Raw genomic sequence first — 7,228 nt, 5'->3', positions numbered from 1 at the left:
GGTCTTTTCCTGGTTTTGGTATCAAGGTGATGTTTGCTTCATAGAATGTGTTGGGGAAGATTACTTCCTCCTCAATTTTTTGGAATAATTTCTGCAGTACAGGAATAAGCTCTTCCTTGAAGGTTTGATAGAATTCTGGTGTAAAGCCAGAACAGATGCCAGACCAGGGCATTTTTGTTGTTGGAAGATTTTTTATTGTTTCTTTAATCTCAGTGCTTGAAATTGGTCTGTTCAGGAGCTCTATTTCTTCCTGGCTAAGTGTAGGGAGAGGGTGTGATTCCAAATATTGATAGTTTTCCTTCATATTGTCAAATTTCTGGGCATAGAGTTTCTGGTAGTATTCAGAGATGATCTCTTGTATATCTGTGGCATCAGCTGTAATTTCCCCTTTATCATTTCTGATTGAGGTTACTAGAGATTTTACTTACCTATTTCTAGTTAGTCTGGCCAAAGGTTTATCTATTTTATTTATTTTTTCAAAAAAAAACAACTCCTTGTTTCATTAATTTTCTGAATGATTCTTTTGTTTTCAATTTCATTGACCTATGATTTAATTTTGGATATTTCTTTTCTTCTGCTGGGTTTAGGCTTAGATTGTTCTTCTTTTTCCAATTCCATAAGATGGCCTGTGAGTTGGTTGATGAACTCTCTTTCTGTGTTTCGACTGTAGGCATCTAAAGTGATAAATTTTCCTCTCAGAACTGCTTTTGCAGTATCCCACAGGTTTTTGTAGCTTGTGTCTTCATTGTTGTTATGCTCAAGGAAGTTAATGATTTCCTTTTATTTCTTCTTGCACCCAACAGTCATTCAACAGAAGGCTGCTTAATTTCCATGCCTTTGTGTGGGGTTGAATGTTTTTATTGAATTCCACCTTTAGTGCCTTGTAGTCTGAGAAAATACAAGGTAAAATTTCAATTCTTTTGATTTTGTTGAGGTTTGTTTTGTGTCCTAGGATATGATCAATTTTGGACAATGTTCCATGGGGCGATGAGAAGAATGTATATTCTTTGTCTCTTGGGATGCAGTGTTCTATATGCATCTATCAAGCACAGATGTTCTAGGGTCTCATTTAAGTCCCTTATATCTTTGTTTATTTTCTGTTTAGAGGATCTGTCCAGCTCTGTAAGAGGAATGTTAAAGTCCCCTGTTATGATGGTATTATCGGATATCATATTGCTCAGACTGAGTAAGGTCTGTTTCAAGAATCTGGGAGCATTTAAATTGGGTGCATAAATATTGAGAATTGAAACATCTTCCTGTTGTATTTTTCCCTTGACCAATAAAGTGACCATCTTTGTCTTGACTTTAGTTGCTTTAAATCCACATGTATCTGAAAATAAGATTGCAAATCCTCTTTTCTTCTGAATTCCGTTTGCCTGAAAAATTGTCTTCCAGCTCTTAACTCAGAGTTTTGTCTTTTGAAGCCAGGTGTGCTTCCTGCAGACAGCAAAAAGATGGCTTGTGTTTTTAAATCCAGTCAGCCAATCTATGCCTCTTCAGTGGGGAATTCAAGCCATTAACATGTATTGAGGTAATTGATAAGTGTGGTAGCGTTCTATTCATCTCATTTTGTGAGAGTCCATTTCTTAGTTTTATCTTTTGCATCAGTGTGAAAGTTAGGTTCTGTCCTTTAACTTCTGAGTTCTTACTTTGCTGTTGATCCATTGTGATGGGCAGTGTGTAGAACAGGTTGAAGTATTTCCTGTAGAGCTGGTCTTGTCGTGGTGATTTTTCTGCCGATTCTTCCTCAATGTTTGTATATCAGTAAATGATTTGATTTCTCCATCAATTTTAAAGCTTAGATACAGAATTCTGGGCTGGACATTGTTCTGTTTAAGTAGATTAAAGGTAGATGACCATTGTCTTCTTGCATGAAAAGTTTCATTAGAGAAGTCTGCAGTCACCCTGATGGATTTGCCCCTGTAGGTCAACTTGCGCTTACTCCTGCCAGCTTGAAGAATCTTTTCTTTTGTCTTGACTTTGGACAGGTTCATCTCAATGTGTCTTGGAGAAGCTCGGTTGGAGTTGAGGCGACCTGGGGTCCAATATCCCTCTGAAAGCAGTGTGTCAGAATCTTTGGTGATATTTGGGAAATTTTCATTTATAATATTCTCTAGTATGGCTTCCATTCCCCTGGGGCATTCTTCTTCCCCTTCTGGGATACTGATAACTTGTATATAACTCGTATGTTTGAATGCTTCATAAGGTTCCATAATTCTGTCAGTGAATGTTCTGCTTTCTCTCTTCTTTTCTGCCTCTTTAACTATCTGAGTTATCTCAATGGCTTTGTCCTCTATCTCTGATTCTTTCCTCTGCATGGTCTAATCTGTTGTTGATACTTTCTATTGAATCTTTAAGTTCCCTAATTGACTGCTTCAGTTCCTTCAGCTCTGCTATATCCTTTGTACAGTCTTCATATTATTCACCTCTTATTTGATTCTGTTTTTGGATTTCCTTTTGGTTATTTTCCAAAAGGAAATATTTTCAGCAGTTTCCTTCATTGTTTCCATCATTTCCTTCATTGTTTTCATCATGTTTATTCTAAATTCCCCTTCTGTAATTTCTAACATTTCTTTATAGGTGGAATCCTCTGCAGTAGCTACCTCATGATCCCTTGGCGGGATTGCTCTGGACTGGTTTTTCATGTTGCCAGGATTTTTCTGCTGAATCTTCCTCATGAGTGATTTCTTTTATCTGTTTCCTTGCCCTAATTTTTCTTTCACTTCCTCTTGCTCTTTAAGTTGCTGTGCCTCTGGACTAGGGTTTTGATGAGTCTTTTTGGTACAGGACCAGAAGGATGAGAAGGTTGAAGAGCAAGAAGGGAAAAAAGAAAGAAAAAGAAAAAAGAGAGAGAGAGAAAAGGGACAGAGGGGTTGGTAAAGGGGAATATTGACAAAAAGAAGAGAGGAACAGAAAGAGGGAGACAGAGCAATATAGGTGTACAGTAGGGTACTTTGATCCAACCTTTAAAAGAGTCCCAAACTCTGGTGGTGCTGGGTTGGGTGGTTCCCTTGAGGTCAGCAGCTCTTTGCTAGCCTGTTCGGCCATAGTACCCCACCTTCACCAAGTAGAGAGGACAAAAATGCCATAAATCAAACCAAAACAAGCAAATAGAAACTTTTATGGGATAAAATTGGGGGGGGGGAACCAAATAATAGGGGTAGAAACACTAGCAAAAATGAAGTTCTAATTGTTGAAAAAGGGAACAATGGGAAATTATATTTAAACTAGAAAAATGAAGAAAGAAAAAAAAGAAAAGAAAAATCTGTAGGGAAAATGTTGAAATTTAAACAAATAATAATAATAATAATAAAGCAGTATATATATCTTGCTGAATATTGTCTGGGCAACAGGTGATCTTCTGGGGTATGAGATATTAACCACAATGCTGATACAGCTATATGAGATGGAGACTGGAGGCCTCTGCTGATTTCTCAAACCCCACAGAGTGGAGAGCCTAAATCTCTCCTCAGCCTGCTTAAAAGGCACTTTAAACTGCTAACCTTGGCTAAGGTGAAGCTTTCCCAGGAAAGCACTTGACACTGGGATCACTCCTGAAGTGGTTATCCAGTTACCCAATGTGCCAAAACTGGTCTCACTCTATGCCCCTGAGGGCTAAGGCTGTAAAGCATCTCAGTCCCCACCTTTAGGCTGCTCAGTCACTAGATTACTCACTCCCACCCGATCCTTGCTCTGAGAGCAGAGCTTGCCAGGGCAGTTCTCCTACAATGGCTCCACAGCCGAACACAATTAGCTCCACTGGCTCAGCAGCTCAGTCTGGGGCCCTAGACAACTTAAAGCCCTCTACACTCTTGCCAAAATTCTTCCAAGGTAGTTCAACTGAGTGCTACATCCAAAAAAAAACAATACAGCTCACAGGTAAGGCCTTTCCAGTTTGCAATTCACTGCTGCTGTACTTACAGCTGCTGGCAGGATTAGACCAAATGAACACACGCAAACACTTGCCAGTTCTCCACTGCGTTTGTCCTCCTCATGGGGTCCAGAAGTCTGTCACTGATTCCCTGTGTCCCCAGAGGGATATTTCTGGGCAGATCCCACCAGACAGAGATGCCTGGAGTCTTCTCTCCCCAGACTCACTGTGCCCAGTTGCAAGGAAGCTGTTACTCAGCCACTATCTTGCTCCTCCCAAGTTTCACACTCTTGAGCTCAGGCAATCCACCCACTTTGGCCTCCCAGAGTGCTAGGATTACAGGCATGAGCCACTATGCCTGGCCACTATTCTTAATTTTTTTTTCCTTTTTTTTTTTTTTTTTTCTTTTTTCACTGAGAACAGGTGGCATGGCTGTGGTCTGGTAGGGAGGTCACAGCAGTAGTCTGGCTGCAGGAGGTCAAGAGATGTAGGAAGCTCTTCTACCTTAGGCCCTGGAAGACAGTATTGTCAAGTCCACACTGCAGAATTTTTCTATTTATTTTCCATATTTACTTATTTTTTCCTTCTTGCTTTTTGTTTTTATTTTTTTCTTTCTCTTCCTACTTTTGGCAGAAGAAGAGTCTATCTTTGCTTAGGCTGGTAAGGAGCTCCTGATTTTGAGGAACCCACCAAGCCCAGTCCCTCAAAATCCTTCAGTTACAGGTGTGACCTTAGCACCATTTCATCTTTCACTTTCATTCTCACTTCCTGTCCTCCTTCTCTCCTGTTCTTCAATTCTTTTTTAAAATCATCTTCCTCCTTTTCTTTTCTTTTTCTTTAGTTCTTTTTCTTCTTTCTTTCTTTTTCTCTTGTTTCTCCATGCTCACTCTTTACACTTCAACACATCACTCCTTTTGACCTTATACCAAGAGGATACTTCAACACATAAGCTCTGAGACAAGGTAATATGAAGAAGGAAGTGAGAAGGAAAAAGGAGGACAAGGAGGTGAACAAGAAAAAATAACACATGAGGAGGAACCAAAAGAAAAATACGGGTAACATGAAAAACCAAAATAGACCAACTCTCAAGGGACCATGAGGCAGCTACTGCAAAAGACTACACCTATAAAGAATTAATGGATTTTACAGAAAGGGAATTTAAAATATGGATTATATTAGTGTTATTATTATTAAAGACAATAAAAGGAATGGACAAGAAAATGGAAAGACAGAACCAAAAGTTGGATGAGAGATATGTAAAATATAGAAAGGTTATGGCGGAGCTTAATAAAATAAAGGAGACAAATAGGGAATGTAAAGACGCGGTATAAAGTATCAAAAATAGGTTAGACCCTGGAGAAGAAAGAATCTCAAAGCTAGGGGATAAAGTTTTCAAGTTAACCCAGGCAGTCAAAGAAGCAGAAAAGAAGAGAGAGAAAGCAGAAGAGTAGCTTAGAGAACTATCAGACTCCACAAAGCATTCAAACATGAATAATAGGGATTCCTGAAGGGGAAAAAGATTATCCCAATGGAATGGAAGCTCTACTAGAGAACGTCCCAAGTTTTACTGAAGACCCTGACACACTCTTTTCAGATAGATATCGAAATCCAGGCCATCTCAACTCAAACAAGAGCTTTTCCAATGAATCTGTCCAAAGGCAAGATGAAAGAAAAAATTCTGCAAGCAGCTAGAATTCTGTAAGCGCCAACTGACCTACCCAGGCAGAGCATGACAGCAGACTTTTCAACTGAAATTTTCCAAGCGAGAAGAGAATGGTCATCCACCTTCAACATTCTTTAAAAAAACATTTTTCAGCCCAGAATTCTGTATCCTGCTAAACCAAGTTGCAAAATTGATAGAGAGATCATATTTTTTGTGGATATACAAGCACTGAGGAAATTCACCACAAGATCAGCTCCACAAGAAATACTTAGACTTATTCTACACACTGACCATCATAATGGACCACCAGCAAAGTCAACACCCAGAAGCTAAACGTCAAAACATAGTTTCCACAATGGGCTTTCACAAAATAAGATGAATAGAACTCCACGACACTTATCAATTCTCTCAATAAATGTCAATGGACTGAATTCACCACTGAAGAAGCACAGGCTGGCTGACTGGATAAAAAAAGCACAAGCTGGCGGCGCCTGTGGCTCAAGGAGTGGGGCGCCGGTCCCATATGCCAGAGGTGGCGGGTTCAAACCCAGCCCCGGCCAAAAAAAATCACAAAAAAAAAAAGCACAAGCTGTCCACATGCTGCCTTCAGGAGACACACTTACCCTTGAAGGAAAAATCAAGACTCAGGGCTAAGAGATGAAAAACAGTATTTCAAGAAAATGCAAATCAGAAGAAAGGAAGAGTTGTAATCTTATTTTCAGATACAAATGGATTTAAAGGAACTAAAGTTAAGAAAGACAAAGATGTACACTTTATACTGGTCAAAGGACCAATACAACAAGAAGACATTTCAACTTTTAATATTTATGCACCCAAGTTAAATGCTCTCAGATTTATGAAACAGACCTGGAGTGAACAATATGATATCCCATAACACCATAATATCCAGGGACTTTAACACCCCTCTGACAGAACTGGATAGATCCTCTAAACAGAAACTAAACAAAGATACAAAGGATTTAAATGTGATCCTAGAACAAACGGGGTTAATAGACATATATAGAACACACCATCCCAAAGCTAAAGAATATACATTTTTCTCATCAGCCCCATGGCACATACTCTAAAATAGAACACATCCTAGGATACAAACCAAACCTAAGCAAAATTAAAATAATAGAAATACCTTATATCCTCTCAGACCACAAGGCAATAAAGGTGGAACTCAATCCAATAAAAATGTCCATCCCCACACAAAGACTTGGAAATTAAACAAACTTATGCTGAATGATAGCTGGGTTCAGGAAGACATAAAAGAGGAAATCATTAAATTCCTCAAACATAATAACAATGAAGACACAAGTTACCAAAACCTGTGAGATATAGCAAAGGCAGTCTTAAGAGGGACATTTATTGCTTTAGATGCCTACATTCAAAAAACAGAAAGAGAACACATCAACAAACTCATGAACAATCTTATGGAATTGGAAAAAGAAGAACAATCTAATCCTAAACACAGCAGAAGAAAAGAAATAACCAAAATTATATCATAGATTAATGAAATTGAAAACAAAAGAATCATTCAGAAAATTGACGAAATAAAATGTTGGTTTTTTTGAAAAAAAAAAAAAAAGAATAAAATCAATACACTTTTGGCTAGATTAATTAGAAACAGAAAAGCAAAATCTCGGGGCGGCGCCTGTGGCTCAGTGAGGAGGGCGCCGGCCCCATAT

This window comes from Nycticebus coucang, chromosome 15, assembly GCF_027406575.1.
Source record: "Nycticebus coucang isolate mNycCou1 chromosome 15, mNycCou1.pri, whole genome shotgun sequence".
In the NCBI taxonomy this organism is placed as follows: Eukaryota; Metazoa; Chordata; class Mammalia; order Primates; family Lorisidae; genus Nycticebus; species Nycticebus coucang.
This window is presented reverse-complemented; position numbering follows the sequence as displayed.